This window comes from Silene latifolia, chromosome X (assembly GCF_048544455.1).
Source record: "Silene latifolia isolate original U9 population chromosome X, ASM4854445v1, whole genome shotgun sequence".
In the NCBI taxonomy this organism is placed as follows: domain Eukaryota; kingdom Viridiplantae; phylum Streptophyta; class Magnoliopsida; order Caryophyllales; family Caryophyllaceae; genus Silene; species Silene latifolia.
In genome coordinates this window covers 246,034,186-246,050,760 of record NC_133537.1, presented here as the reverse complement: position 1 = coordinate 246,050,760, position 16,575 = coordinate 246,034,186, and the positions used below count along the sequence as shown (strand labels likewise).

Genomic DNA, 16,575 nt, shown 5'->3' with positions numbered 1-16,575 from the left:
GAGATTTGGGTGAAACTTGGTGTTCTCATTGTAATAGTTGGAATAAGGGGTACCACTCTTGTATGCTTGGAAAGCATTCACTTGTTCATTTGTTCCCCTACATTCACTTTGGTCATGTCCCAAAGTTCCACAATTCTCACATATCCCACTTGGGATTGATGAGGATGCCGTCATGGCATTAACATGATGCTTTGGTGATTTTGAGGCTTCTTCAAGTTTAGCCATAGCTTGTTCAAACTTCAAATTGATTGTGTCAATATGAGCACTAAGTTGAGCACCCAATTGAGTAACGGAGTCCACTTTATGCCTTCCTCCTCTAGTAGCCTTGCGAGGTCTACTATATTGTGAGTTATGGACCGCCATTTCCTCAATCTTGTTCCATGTTTGATTGTCATCAACTTCGGTGAACATTCCATTTGATCCCATGTTGAGAATGTTCCTTGAATCTTCATATAAACCGTTCCAAAATTGTTGTACCAAGAACCATTCGCTAAGTCCATGGTGAGGACATGAGCGACAAATTCCCTTGAAACGCTCCCAAGCTTCATACAAAGATTCTTCATCCCTTTGCTTAAAACCCGTAATTTGAGCTCTTAGCATGTTAGTCTTTTCTGGTGGGTAGAACTTTTTGTAGAAAGCTAGAGCCAACTTCTTCCAAGAATCTATTCCGAGAGTGGCCTTGTCAAGGCCCTTCAACCATTGTTTCGCGGTGCCCATTAGAGAAAAAGGAAATAAGACCCATCGAATTTGGTCTTGAGTCACACCGGTTTGAGAAATCGCATCACAATAGTCACAAAAGGTTTCGATATGAGAATGAGGGTCTTCACTAGGCATCCCCCCAAATTGGCTCCTTTCGACTAATTGGATAAAGGCGGATTTGGCAATAAAATTTCCGGTTAGATGTTGTGGTGTAGGAGTACCATTGGGTAGGTTCTCCTCGGTGGGTACGAAATGTGACGAGAATTTAGGCATTGTAGGTTGATTTTGTGGGGTATTTTGTAATGGGTTCTCCTCTCCTTCTCTTGCAAAAGGGTTGATGAACTCAATAGTTGGTTGAATAACCTCACTAATACCTCTCAAATTCCTCCTAGCAAATCTCCTATTGTTCGTCAAGGTTCTTTCAATTTCACGGTCAAAAGGTAACAAATCACCTTGTGACCTTCTAGACATGCAAAATATCAAACAACTTGAAAACAATTAGAACAAACCTTGAGGAGTTTTACTTCCCCAAGGCAAAGAAAGACACAACTAATAACAATGTAAGAAATCTAAATCAAGTTAACACCGTCCCCGGCAACGGCGCCATTTTTTATCGGTCCGTTTCGTGTTCACAATTAAAGGTGTGGTCGTTGGGTCACGTCCGAATCAAAACACAATTTATAGCTTCACAAACAACTCTACAATTAGTAAAGAGGCAAGTAAAGGTCGGATCCCAAGGGACGGGAATTGAGATGAGATTTCTATTGAAACTAGTGGTGTCTTAGGGATGTCACAATTTGGGTTGATGTAGAAGATCACTAACTAAAATAGCAATGAAAATAAACAAGCAAGATGAAATAAAAGGGGTGTAAACAATTGATTAAAAAGCACTAGGGTGTCATGGGATCATAGGGGAATCATGGGAATTGATCATACAAACATGTTCTCAAATTATAAGCAAGCAATTATTGTTGTGATGGATTGAGTTGGGTTATATCTTACAATCCTAGGAAAGTTTGGGTCCCGGAGCCGAATCGATTAGATTGTACAACACCTACAAGTCGACTTAATCTTCCCCACTCAACAACATGCATGGTCTAATGAGACTCGAGTTGGTTTATGTCTTACAAGTCTCATTGAAAAGATAGGAGATGGTGGTAAATGCAAGGATTCATAGGCTTTGCATTTCATCAAATATAACATGTGCATGAGTTGATATCAAAACAAGCAAGCAAATAAAACATGAAAGCATATTAATTTAAGCATGAATCATTCCCCATGTTGGTTTCCCCTAATCACCCATTAACCCTAGCTAAGAGACTACTCACTCATTATCATGTTGATCATACTAGCAAGGTTGTCAATCATACCAACAAAAGGAAACATGATGAATAAATGAAAGTAATTAATAATAATTAAAGAGGAATTAAGAGAATTATACCTACTAATGATGCCAATAATAAAGCAAAGATAAAAGAAGTACTTGATGCTTGATTAAGAGGTTGTCAATCTCCCAATAATAACCCAAATAATCTTCAATTACCCAAAATAAAGGATGAACAAAAGAGAGATTAAGGAAATAAAACTTGTATTAGAACTTGATTAATTGTTGATTACAATACTAAAGAGAGATTTGATTGATATTAACTACTCTAATTATTGATAAGAAGAACATGCTCTTCTAATTAGACTAATGGGGTATTTATAGTGGAAATTAGGGGGATGCATTAGGGTTAACTAAGGGCTGAACTAGTAATTACACTTTTTAGATTGAGCAGGGAGGAGCCGGTATTTTTCGAAGGAAGGGCTTCTTTCTTTGTAGCTTGGAGAAGACGAAATTGCATTGTAGAGGAATCCGAGCGGATTAGTGTCGGGACGGGCGGATTCTCGGCCGTGGAACACGAGCGGCTTTGGAGGAATCCGGGCGGATTGTGGCTGTGCTAACCCGAGCGTCTTGGGATGAAACCGCACGGATTGTGCAGTGGAGGACGGCGGATTGTAGTCAATCCACACGGATTGTTCTTCAGCAAGATTTCTTCTTCTTTTCTTCCCTTTTTTTCATAAATTCCTTGGGGATTTCCTTGGGGACTCAAGGATCCTTTCTCAACATTGCTCATCTACTATAATATGTACAAAGGCCTTCTAATCTTGTCTCTCCTTGATGCTTGGTCATTGGATTCGATCAATTTAGTCTCGTTTTGCCATGAAAATGCAAGATTCTTACTCCTTTCCTACCAAGGGATCAAAATCTCAAAGAATATGCAAAACAAAGAACTAAAGATAATAAATGACCCAAATATGCACTAAAAAGCATGGGAACAAGGCTAATTCGGGGGCTAAATATGCGCTAATTATGGTCACATCACTAATCCATATCCATTTTACTTAACATTTTCCACTGCAAACTAAACTCTAAAAACACAAAAATATCACTCAAAACACTTCACCAAATCAGGCCCCTTTTGTTTCTAAAATTCACACCAAATTGGTACCCGGTTTTACATCAATCAACACGGACCACGAACTGCTAACCACGAATTGCTACTCCCTGGTTCGTCGACTTCATGCCACTACTTCATGCATCCACCAAGCAGTAGTGGTGGCACCAACATCACCACAATGAAACTCGGAATCGGAACCCGACTTTAATCGAGCCCAGATACGCAAGCAATATTGCCTTTTCAATCTTCTTTCTTCTCACAACAACTTTTTTGTTAGCAAGTCATCCTCTTTTTGGATTATTAAGAATCGACCATGGGCAAAAGTTAGCTTTGTCGGAAAAGCATCGATTTGATCGTTGGCGAATGAGAGGACAGGATTGGTTGGACAAGAGTAGTTCTGACGGATTGGTTGGACAAGAGTAGTTCTGACGAAACGCCGGTAGAGCAATCGACGGTGAGGCCGCCGGCGAAGGGTGGTGGTGGTTGGTGGGTCAGGATGATACAAAGTGTTAATGTAGGGAATAATTTAATGATAGGGATAATGTGAAAAGGGGAGTACGGGAATGGTTTGGTATCAGTATGTGTTTTAGGTGAAGGATGCCTTTTAAGTTAGTTCGTAAGTTCGCACCGAACTTTAGGTTCGCACATGATCCTATTTCTCTCTCTCTCTCTCTCTCTCTATATATATATATATATATATATATATATATATATATATATATATATACATATATATATATATATATACATATATATATATATACATATATATATATATATACATATATATATATACATATATATATATATATACATATACATATATATATACATATAGATATATATATACATATACATATACATATATATATACATATAGATATATATATACATATATATATATATATATATATACATATATATATATGTAGGCCGGATCCGGTGAGGCCGTTAATTATGGCGAGGCGGCCGGCCTCACCAAATTACTTCATGGTTTTGTGAACCCTGGACTTAATTTCGTGAATCCTAGACCCGATTTTGTAAATCTAACACATAAACAAGTGACATTGGACATATATTAACATTGATAAATATATTATAATCGTATATTTATATTTGTTCATCTATGTGGGACTCGAACCCACACCTTGTGTGCACCACAATGCTCTATCTTTTGAGCTAATAGATGATAAGTACAAACAGTAAATTGTGCATCAACAAATAACAAACACATGAAACATGATACATCAACCTCATATAGTTATTTATTACTAGGAAATTAACCAATTTAAGTCCTAAGTTCACATAACTGGGTCCAAGCTTCACAAAATCAAGTCTAGATTTCACAAATCAAGCTTAAGTTTGAAAAAATCAAGTTCACAAAATCAGGTCTAGGGTTCACATAATCTAGTCCAAGCTTCACAAAATCAAGTCCAGGTTTCACAAAATTAGGTCTATGTTTGCCAAAATCGAGTTTCACAGAATCAGGTCTAGGGTTCACATAATATACTCCAAGCTTCACAAAATCAAGTCCAAGTTTCACAAAATCAGGTCTATGTTTGAACCTTATTTTGTGAACCTTGGACCTAATCTTGTGAATCTCGGGCCTGATCTTGTGAACTCTAAACCCAATTTGTGAATCTTGGACCTAATCTAAATATGAATGGTCACTTCTTCAGCTGAGCTTAGGAATGATCGCCACTGACAACACATACCTAAGCATTCAGTGATTTGATTACTTCTTCAGCCGAGCTTTGCATTTCATATTCATTTTCACATGCTATTCCTCTGCCTTCTTTAGCCGTTAGCTTCTTCCCAATTGAGTCGGGATTTACAACTTGCGATAATTGCCACCTACACAAATACAGGTGTAATCAAATAACAAGTAAATCGGCAAAAATACAAGCAATTTGTTGCTTAGGAATGATCGCCACTGACAACACAAAATGACCAAATGTGTAGATAATCAAGCTTCTTTATTCAGTCAGCACTAAAATGAGGATATTAATACAGTTTTGTATTATTCATGAACCTCAAATAAAGTCATCTGAAACTCGAAATGATTAGTCCACATTATAAACACATACCTAATAGGCTAACCTAGTTCTCACAACCCTTTCTTGTGACACACAGTCCAACTCATAGGAATGGAGCTTAGTATTGGATTGGGTCAGTTTATTCTAATTTAGAGAAGCTAACTAAACCCTAGAATACAGAAATTAGTATCAATAATAAAAGTAGATCATCAATGGTGAAATTAATAGAAGATCATCAATGGTGAATGTTTTGTGTGGATTTTGCGCAAGGCGAAATCTGGTCAGGGTAGAGTTGTGTAAGGTTAACTAGCTCTAGGTAGTCTGTTGGTCAGGTCGTCAGGGTATAATAATAAGCTGTAAATGAAATAACAACAATAATAATAAGACAAATAATTTTGTACGTGGAAAACTCTTGAATGGGAAAAAACCACGGGCACCAAGCTAGGAGAGGATTTCACTATGCTTATTTGGGAGAATAATTATATGATTATAACAATCTTTGTATTTTTCTAAGTATTGTATATGCTTCTTCTTGCGTATGAACGAGATGCCTTCTAAAATCTTCAAAGTGTTCCTTATATAGTCTCCTTCCCTGAACGGCTGCTTGATCCGGCATTAAAGGCAGAATATTCTCCATAATTGCCAGTAATAATTGCTAATTATTCCTCCCTTAATTACTGCATTTACTACGTAATCTTCACACTTAATGTTGCGTATATAATTCCTTTATTATACGTGTATATGGTCTAATATCGTCCTGATATTTTGACCGTTGTCCTCTCCATGGCCTGGCGCCTATCTTCATGTGCCCTGATAGCATGACACCCTGACGGCCTGGTAGTCAGGTTTAGGTGAGATACTGATCAGGAAGGTCTGCGGATTTCTAGGCCTAACAATTGCCCCTTATCTCCTCATTTGCAGTGTGCCAGGACGAAATAATGAGGAGATAACTTTATTATTGGTAAGATTACCCAACGGTTAAGTTTTCCCTGATAAAATCCTTGTAACGGCTATTTTACTGCAACTTCTGACGCGTGTTTATTTACTGCAACTTCCTTAATGATTATCCACTTCCTTTGCGGCTGAAACCCTAACATTCTTCACTATAAATACCCGTGTGCTTCATTAAGTTGAACTCATCAACGGAATTTCTTCTCATCTTCTCTCTTTAACAATCTTTTTCTTCAGTTTTCTTAATTTCCAACTTCCTCAATCTTTAATCAATCTTCCATAATCTTTTAAATAATGGCTGCAAAGAAAAAATCTACCAGGGCAGCGGTTCCTGCAACTCCTCCTCCTTAGAATCCTGAGGAAACTTCTTCTGAAAACTTGCATGCTTCTTCTGTTGCTCCATCTCCCACAGTAAATAAGTCGAGTGATCCTCTATTGGAGATGATCTCAATATCTCATGGTGATTTCCAATTCAAGCCTACGAAGGCTTTAAATGAGGATCAGTCTCCTGCAAACCGTTTGAAGCCTGAGTTTGAGAAGATTTTGAAGGATAAGGGGATCATCCCCGCGATCTTTGAAGTCCGGATCCCCGAGGATTATCCTATCGGGCGGCCGGGCTTGTCCTGGTTGGTTCTCATCCATGATCGGGCTTTCGGGGCGGTCATGTAAGCTTCCTTTTTCTCCTCTTATGGTTGAGGTTATTAAGGAAATCGGTGTTCTATCTTATCAATTAATGCCAATGGTGTGGAAGGTTGTATGTTCTATTGAGAACCTCTGTAAAAAACACAATATCTCTTTTTCTCTTGACGATTTGAAGACCTGTTATGCTGTTAAAACAAACAGTCATGGCCGTATAAGTTTCAAGGTCAGGGCGTCTACTACTCCTCTTCTCGAGTAATTTGGACAAAGTGGTCATGACAAAGGTGGGTCATTGGCTATATGTTTGTCCGACCAATTCTGTGGGTCCCGACCGGCGTATTTGAATCATGAGGCTTGCGTTACTGGTGAGTCTTTTTTTGTTCCCTTCTTTGTCCTGCACATTTTATTTGTTAGTGAAAAAATAAAAATTATAATAAACCATACCCCTTATGCGTGCAGTTCATGACTGGGTTACTGAAACTGAGTATCCCACTCCTAATGTCTCTGCTTTCTTTGTTATTCCTCCCTTGGAGAGGTCCTGGCCTCTCTGTTACGGGGTTGGTCACCTTCCTTGGTGTTTGAAGGCTGACGGTGCTTCCAGGGCGGCTAAGGCTTCTGGGGCTGCTAGTGCCACTACCTCGAGCAAGAAGTCCATCTTAATCTTTCCTTTCTCTTTTGCTTTTAGTTTCCTGACAATGTTTGGTTTATATTGCTGATACAGTATTTCGTGTTGCAGCCACCAGGTCGTCTATTCGCCTTGCCAGGTTTGGTATGGCTGATCTCTCAGCCAGGCTGGCTAAGATTAAGGAGGAAGGTCCCCAGGGAAGCGGGGATGCTGAGCTTGTTATTGACTTGACCGAATAGTCGATCTTTGCCAAGGTCACTCTCAGACTGCTTTGCCCCGCGAGACAAGTTCGCAGCCCCAAAAAGGAGAATTGAAGATGTTGATGTTTCGCCTTGGTCGGAGGTGAGAGCCAGGCTGGATAATATGGAGGCTGCTAGGGTGAAGATTAGGGATTATGCTGCTTCTAAATCAGATGTCATGCTCACCCTTGACCCTGTTGAGACTGCTACTCAGGCGGTTGCTTCAGTGGATCATTCAGTTAGCCTTTTGGCTGGCGCCTTGGCTGCTGTGAGGGAGGTAGGTTGGCACTATTTCTATGTGTGTTTTGTTTTTGGTAGTTTTCTATTGTTGGAATAAATTACTCATATTTTTCTTTCTCGTTTCGATCGTGGTGCTTTGCGACTGTCTCCATAATGCCTATCATGCTACTTCATTGGTAGCAGAATTGATCCGATGAGATCGGTTATGATAGGCTAAAGTCCGAGCCGGATTTTGCATGAGTGACCTGGCTGCTAAAGCTGCTGACTTGACAAGGGTGCAGGCTGAGAGGGATGCTGCTAAGACCGAGGCAGTTTCGAACAAGCGGCTGTTGCAAGAGGCCCTGTATAGAAATGAGGAGCTCACCCAAGAGAGGGATGACTTGGAGTTTAAGCTGGATGATGCGTCCCTCTATTTCTATATCAAAGGAAGGGCGGCTGCTATGTCGGAGCCTGTCGAGGCCAGGGCAAAATGGGATCCTGCAGCTGAGATGGCTTTTGCTGCTTCAAAGTATCCTGACCTGCACAACTTGGAGAATGAACAGAGGTCGACTCCCGAGGGAGCAGGGCCGAGGTGACCCGGCTAAGAGTGGGGAGCAGGTTGTTAATGCTGCTGCTTCTAAGGAGAAGCAGTAATATCTTTTTTCAGTTGGTATTTTGGCCCATCCAAGGGGGATGTCCCTGGACAAACAATATTTTTATTTTCCTGTTCTGGGTCAGGGAGACTATCCCTGGCCTTTATGAATATTTTGGTATCTTTGCCCCAGGGGGTAAAGGTTTTTATTAATATAGGCATGATGGCCTTCTTTTGATTTATTCTGCATTTGATATTCCTTTGTGAGTTTCATCCTGTTGGGCCTGTCAAACATTCTGTTTGAATAACCTGCACATTATTTTCGTTTTAACTTGTCGTGAGTATTTCAACCAAGTATAGTTTTTTGCTATAATGGTTGAAAGGGTAGGAAATCCGGCCTGTCAGGAGGGCTTATGTCCCCCGCTAGCCGGGAGGGCTTGGTACTCGGCCCGTCAAGAGGGCATTTAGACGATGGTCGGGATAAAACACCCTTGCACTGTCTTCTTGCGTCCCGCCAGTTGTAATCCATGGCGGTAACCTAGTCGGTCGTGCAATTATTTCATGCCTGATTGGTCCCGACTCTTTCATCAATATGGTGGTGGTTACCAACTCGTCGAGCACGATTAAGTGCAGAATTTTTGTTTCAGAATGTACAAAGAGAGTAGCCCTCAATCCTGAATATTTATGCATATAATCTTTTATTATGTATAATTGTTCAGGATTCAAAGAGTAAATAGATGGGTTAGTTGAACAGGTATTAAATATAGACATGGCATGTAAAACATGTAGTTCATCATATAGCATGTTAGGTTGAGTAGTGATTGAATTTCTACCTAATTGTATGTAGCCTGATCTTTACATATGGAATAATTTTAAATGAGTTACGTTCCAGGATCTTGGGATCATTTCCCCTTCTAGCGTTTGGAGCCTGTATGCTCCTTGTCCAACAATTGAATCAATTAAGTAAGGGCCTTCCCATGTGGGAGCCAGGTTTGCTGCGACTTTTCTTTTTTATTTGGAAATACTTTACGTAAGACCAGGTCTCCTTCTTTAAAGACCCTGACCCTGACGTTTTTATTGTAAGTCCTGGCGACTGCTTGTTGATATGATGCCATCCTAATTTTGGCAGCATCTCTTAATTCTTCTGTCATAACCAAATTATCTTGCATCAGGTTTTTGTTTGCTTCAACGTTGTTCAGGCTGCATCTGGATGTTAGTACTCGTACTTCCGCAGGGATGATAGCTTCACAGACATACATCAGGGAATAAGGTGTTTGGCCTGTTGCAGTTTTTGGAGTTGTCCTGTCTGCCCATAGAACTAATGGAAGTTCTTCAGCCCATCCGCCTCGTCTTCTTTTCACTTCTTTTTTAGGCGACTTATGACTACCTTGTTGCTTGACTCACTTTGGCCATTAGCTTTTGGATATCCAGGGGTTGATGTTACCAGGTTGATATTCCATTCTTGGCAAAATGCTTGGGTTCTTTTTCCCACGAACCGAGTTCCGTTGTCACATACTATTTCGATGGGACTCCATATCCGCAAATAATGTTTGTCCCGATAAAGGATATTACTTCTTTTTCGGTTACTTGCACTGAAAGAGTCGCTTCAATCCATTTGGAGAAGTAATCACCATAGCTAACATGAAGACTTTTTGTCCTGGAGCTACGAGCGCTTTTCCCACAATGTCCATGCCCCATTTTATGAATGGCCAGGGTGCGAAAATTAAATGAAGGAGTTCAGATGGCTGATGTATGATTGGTGCGTGAATTTGGCAGGCTTCGCATTTTGAAGAGTATTCCAGCGATCACCCTCGGTGTGGGCCAAGATGTGCTTTGTCCCGAGAACTTTGCTTGCCAAGCTCTTTCCTCCTTTGTGGTTTCCACAATGTCCATCGTGTATTTCTTGAAGTACTAGTTTGGCTTCGTCAGGCTCCGAACATCTCAGGTAGGGTCCAGCCTGCGATCTCTTGAACAAGGTGTTATTGATGATAGCATAAGTTGAAGCTCTAATTTTAAAAGCCCTTGCCTCATGTCTTCCCTGAGGTAGTATTCCTCGGAGAAACCAATCGTAATAGGGCTTAGTCCAAGAGTTATCTTGTCTGATTGACAGGATTGACCTGTTCAGTTTGCACGATGGTTGGCTCTAATAAGTGCACAATTGGTATTTTATCGAAAAACAAGAGGGGGTGAAATTTGAACCTAGGGTCGGCGAGCATCACTGGGTATTCGGTCTGTTGATATTTGATCTATGTCAAATAAAGCAAATTTAGCGGTAAGGTTTTTTGTATATTCTAAATACGAAATCATTTTTGCATCCTTAGCCGTATAAATTCCCTTTATTTGATTGGCAATTAAGAGTGAATCAGTTTTTACCTTTAGGTTCTGAACACCGAGGTCTAGACATACCTTTAAGCCTGCTATCAGGGCTTCATATTCTGCTTCATTGTTGGTAGCTTTGAACTCATAGCTTACAGCCTGAGCTATCACATCTCCCTGTGGTGATTTAAGTACCAGTCCTAACCCTGTCCCCCTGGCGTTGGATGCCCCATCTATGAATAGGGTCCATTATTAGTCTAGGGTTTTATTTTCTAGTTGGTTGACCTCTTTTATTAGGTCTGGTTCTAGGTTAGGGCTAAAATCAGCCACAAAGTCTGCTAGGGCCTGCGATTTGATCGCTGCCCTGGGTTCAAAAGAGATGTCATATGTGCTAATCAGACCGACCATTTGGCCATCCCGCTGAAAGTTCGTGTTTACGCAGATGATTTTATGGGTAGATTGGTCCTGACTATAATGGGGTGACTTTCCAAAATAAGGTCTCAACTTGGTACATGACATAATTAAAGCTAAAACATATTTTTCAAGTAGTCCATACCTCAACTCAAAGATCTAGCGGCTTTTACTTACATAGTAGATCGGATGTTCTTTGCCCGTCTGTCTTTTCACTAGGGATCATTGACTGATCATTCTTTGTCGATGTGATGATAGGTATATCTTGACAGAGGTTCTCCTTTTCTCGGTTTAGCCGAAGGGTGGAGATGATAAATAGGATTTTAGATCCTGAAAAGCTGCCTCATGCTCATCCGTCCACTGGAATTGTTTATTTTTCCCGAGGAGGTTATAGAATGTTTTGCATCTCTCGGAGGATCTTGATATAAAGCGGTTCGGGCGACTACCCTACTGTCAATTTTGGATATCCTTGACAGACTTTGGGTGACTGTAATTCCAGGATGGCCTTTATTTGTTCAGGGCTAGCTTCTATGCCTCTCTTTGTGACCATATATCCAAGAAATTTGCCTGCAGAGACTCCAAAGTGGCACTTTGCAGGGTTTAGCTTCATGTTATATTTTTCTAGTATCTCAAATGCTATTTCTAGATGCTTCACATGATCTTCTGCATTCTTGGATTTCACCACCATGTCATCTATGTATACTTCCATGATGTCACCTATCTGATCTTTAAACATCATGTTGACCAGGCGCAGATACGTTGCCCCTCGCATTCTTCGAGCCGAAAGGCATAGCAGCGGTGTAACAAGATATGCCTCGATGCAGCAATGAATGCAGACTCTCCTGGTCGGCAGGTGCATCTTTATCTGATTGAATCCGCTGGAAGCATCCATGAATGTTAGCATTTCGTGGCCTGCTGTGGCGTCTACCATGGCATCAATATGAGGCAGGGGGAATGGATCTTTAGGACAGGCTTTATTCAGGTCAGTGTAGTCTACACAGACTTTCCACTTCCCGTTCTTTTTCTGCACAACAACTACGTTAGCCAGCCATTCATGGTACATTACTTCCCTGATCATCCCCATATCCAAGAGTTTTTCTACTTCCTCATTTATTATGGTATTTCTTTCAGCTGCAAACTTGCGCCTCTTCTGCTGTACAGGCTTAAAAGATGGGTCAACATTGAGCTTATGAGTAATTATATCAGCACTAATTCCAGTCATATCAAAATGTGACCAAGCAAACCAAGATGATTTATTTTTAAGGAATTTTACCATTCAGGTCCGACACTTATCCAAAGTGCGTCGATCCTATCAAAACATACCAATCGGGTACTCGAGTCTAGGATTACCCGATCCGTTTCCATTCGGGTGGTGCCACATAAGTGCTCTGACAGTGGTCTCAGAATTGCTATGCCAGGGACTTACCTGCCTTGGAAGGTTTCAAGGCTGCTGTGTAGTATTCCTAGGCTGTTTTGTGATCCCCTTTGATTGTGGCTATGTCCCGGTCAGTTGGTATCTTGATACATTGGTGATAGGTTGATGGTACGGCCTTGACATTGTGAATCCAGGGTCTGCCCAGGATAGCATTGTAGGATGACAGGCAGTCAAGGACTCCAAATTTCTCATAGGATAAGACTCCTTCCACGTAGGTTGGGAGGTGGATTTCTCCTAAGGTGTTCCTGGTTTCACCGCTGAATCCTTCTAGGACGCTGGATTTCTTGATGATTTGATCCTCGTTTATCTTCATGGCTTTCAGTACGTCAAGCATGATCAGGTTCACTGAGCTGCCTCCATCTACCAGGATCCTTCTTACAGTGGCTGTCCCAATCTGCATAGAAATGACCAAGCCATCATGATGAACATCAGGAATGCCCACCAGGTCACAATCATTGAAAGTGATTGTTGGGACAAGGTCCGGCTTGCAGGGTGACACAGTCCTTGGTGTCCTGGCTATCTTCTTTGCTGCTGAACTTGTCAGGCCGCAAATTTCCGAACCGCCAGATATGAATTTTACTTCATAGATTGGTGGTGGTGGAGGGAGACTACGATCCTGCTTGTGCTCCTGGTTTTCCTTATCCTGGTTTGCGTTCCTGCCCTTCGTCTTGATCAGGTCTTTTAAGTACCCTGACTTTAACAGGTAGGCTACCTCCTTCCTCAGGGTGAAACAATCATCCATGGTGTGTCCAATATCCATGTGAAATTCGCACCATTTTGAATTGTCTCTCCTGGGATTTGGATTTTCTGACTTCCTGGGCCATCTAACAGCTGATCCCATGTTGTCGAGTCTCTGGATTAATCCTGCAATATCAACACTGAAGTTATGTTCAGAGATAGGTGGATAAACTTTAACCTTACCTTGATACTCATGGGTCAGGTTAACTTCTGACTGATCTGGCTTGGAATATGGGGAAGGTCTATAATTATTTCCCTTGTTGCTTTTCCTGTTGCTTCTTTCATGATCCTTTGGTCTACTGGGTGATCCGAGTTTTTAGCTTTTATCTTCTTCCAGCCTAATGAAAGCAAGAGTCTTGGCCTGAACATCTTCGAAAGTGTGGCAGGGATACTTAGTGAGTTCGCTGTATAGGTCACTGTATGGTAGTAACCCCTGCCTGAATGCCTCCACTGCTGTTCCAACGTCACACCTGGGTATAGACACTTTCTCTTGGTTGAATCTCGCAAGAAATGTCCTGAGAGTTTCATCAGGCTTCTGTGTAACTCGGTAAAGGTCACTGGATCGTTTCTCCAACTCCCTGCTACTTGCAAACTGTTGGTTGAAACTATTGATCGGTTGGAAAAGGAATGGATCTTTGCCGTTGGCGAGGTTGATGTACCATTGCAAGGCGGGGGCCAGCCGGGTCGTTCCAAATCCCTTGCACATGCAAACTTGTCTCAACTCACCGGGAATAGATGCGACCAAAGATTTTCTCGCTTGTAAAGAGCCACGTGATTTTGTGGATCCGTGGTTCCATCATAGACTCTCATGGATGGAATTGTGAACTTTTTTTGTAGGTCTACTTTTGCTATTTCGTCTATGAAGGGCGAATCAGCATAGCTGTCCGGGGCAGCTTCTTCCATGCTGGCAGGTACTCCTGGTATCTTGTCGAATTTTTCGTTGAGTTTCTTGATCTCCTGAACTACTGCCATCATGATGGTTGCTGCAGATTCATCAGGTTTCTCTTTATTATCATCTTTTGGCTCGTCATCACCATCTACGTTAATGACTTTAGGAATACTTGGGCTCCCAAAACTGGAAAAATCGATGTTCTTAATGATTGATGAAAACGGGTTCCCCGGTTGAAATCTAGAGCCTCGCCTTGGGTTTTTTCCAATTTTTGCTTCGGTGGCCGACTCGATTCCTTCAATTGCGGGATTTCTGCTTGATTTGGGCCACTTTTTCTTTCAGGGCTTTCTAACTCGGCGATTTTTTGAGAGCGCATTTAATTGTTCTTCAACGGTGGGTTGGGCCATTTTTGTAGGTTTTTGAGTTTTTGTAAGATTAGGAAAAAAGGATTTAAAGAGCTAGATGCCCCACGGTGGGCGCCAATTGTTTTGTGTGGATTTTGCGCAAGGCGAAATCAGGTCAGGGTAGAGTTGTGTAAGGTTAACTAGCTCTAGGTAGTCTGTTGGTCAGGTCGTCAGCGTATAATAATAAGTTGTAAATGAAATAACAACAATAATAATAAGACAAATAATTTTGTACGTGGAAAACCCTTGAATGGGAAAAACCACGGGCACCAAGCCATGAGAGGATTTCGCTATGCTTATTTGGGAGAATAATTATATGATTATAACAATCTTTGTATTTTTCTAAGTATTGTATATGCTTCTTCTTGCGTATGAACGAGATGCCTTCTAAAATCTTCAAAGTGTTCCTTATATAGTCTCCTTCCCTGAACGGCTGCTTGATCCGGCATTAAAGGCAGAATATTCTCCATAATTGCCAGTAATAATTGCTAATTATTCCTCCCTTAATTACTGCATTTACTGCGTAATCTTCACACTTAATGCTGCGTATATAATTCCTTTATTATACGCGTATATGGTCTAATATCGTCCTGATATTTTGACCGTTGTCCTCTCCATGGCATGGCGCCTATCTTCATGTGCCCTGATAGCCTGACACCCTGACGGCCTGGTAGTCAGGTTCAAGTGAGATACTGATCAGGAAGGTCTGCGGATTTCCAGGCCTAACAGTGAAGTTAACAAAAGTATAGCAGCGCGTCACGGCGTACTTCGCCGAGTTCATAGTCACTGCCGCCGCTGTTGTTGGACCGTCGCGCGACGATGATTCTCAGAAACTAACAATATAATACACAAATTAAAGCTCAATGCAAACAATACCGAAATCAAATAATCGGACATTAATTAAGAGAATTATGATAATATTCGTACCTTTAATTAAAACTAAATAAGAGTGATTATATAAGCGAATCAACGGTTTCGAAAAACACAACAGAAATCGACCGAGTAACAATGCAGAAAAACTGAAATCATAGAATCGAAATTAAATAAGAGGAATTACGGTAGTCTTCAGCAACACCATCGGAAAAATAATAGATCGGAAATGCGTTGTAGGCGTCGAAGATGAGCGAAATGCGACGAAAATGGTGATGAGAAGCAAAAAATTGAAGAAACTGGAGGTTGAAGATGAAGTTGACGAAGAGAGAGAAAGAAGAAAGTGAAAAAAAGAGTTAAGTAAATGGCGATAGAATGAAGGAAATGAGCAACCACATGAGGTTTTAATTACTGTGACGTGGCATAATATGGTGCATTCATTTTGTTTTTATCGGATGGTGGTGATGGGTCCGGCAGCCTCACCCTAAGAAGGGTGCCTCACATGATTCAATTTCTATATATATATATATATATAATTGGGATTCTGTGAGAACCACCAAGATAATAAGAACCGTGAGAACTCCACCTTACGGATATTTTCTTTAAAAAATAACGACATATTTAGATTCGGCATTGAAATTTATGGCTAGATAACATATTTCTTGGTCCAAAAAGTATAAACAATTGACGGAAATCGAAGCGACTTTCATTTTATTAATTTTCATACATCTACTACTCATTTTCATTTAACTAACAATATTCATGCACCTAGAACTCGATTTCGTGCATCTAGCGCTCGTTATTTTCATGCACCTAGTACTCATTTTCATGTATGTAACAATTTTCATGCACCTAATATTCGTTTTAGTGCATCGATAGCCATTTTAGTATACTTAATTGTATTTTTTTACATTAAGTTTATTTATTGTTAATAAAATCGATAAATTTTGTTTAGGTATGCTAAAAAAATGTGTTTGAATAAACTAAACTAAGGGTAAATGAACCATCAAAACTTTCGGAACAAGATTTGATGATGATTTAGTAAGGGTTCTCACGGTTCTCATTATGTTG

General features: G+C 40.7%; 1 non-coding gene across 1 annotated transcript; it reads left to right on the top strand.

Annotated features, from left to right (window-relative positions):
* Positions 1-493: 493 nt before the first annotated feature.
* On the top strand, positions 494-600 carry LOC141625287 (small nucleolar RNA R71). The gene has a single exon (XR_012535076.1). It is a non-coding gene; the product is annotated as a small nucleolar RNA R71 (small nucleolar RNA).
* Positions 601-16,575: the final 15,975 nt, after the last annotated feature.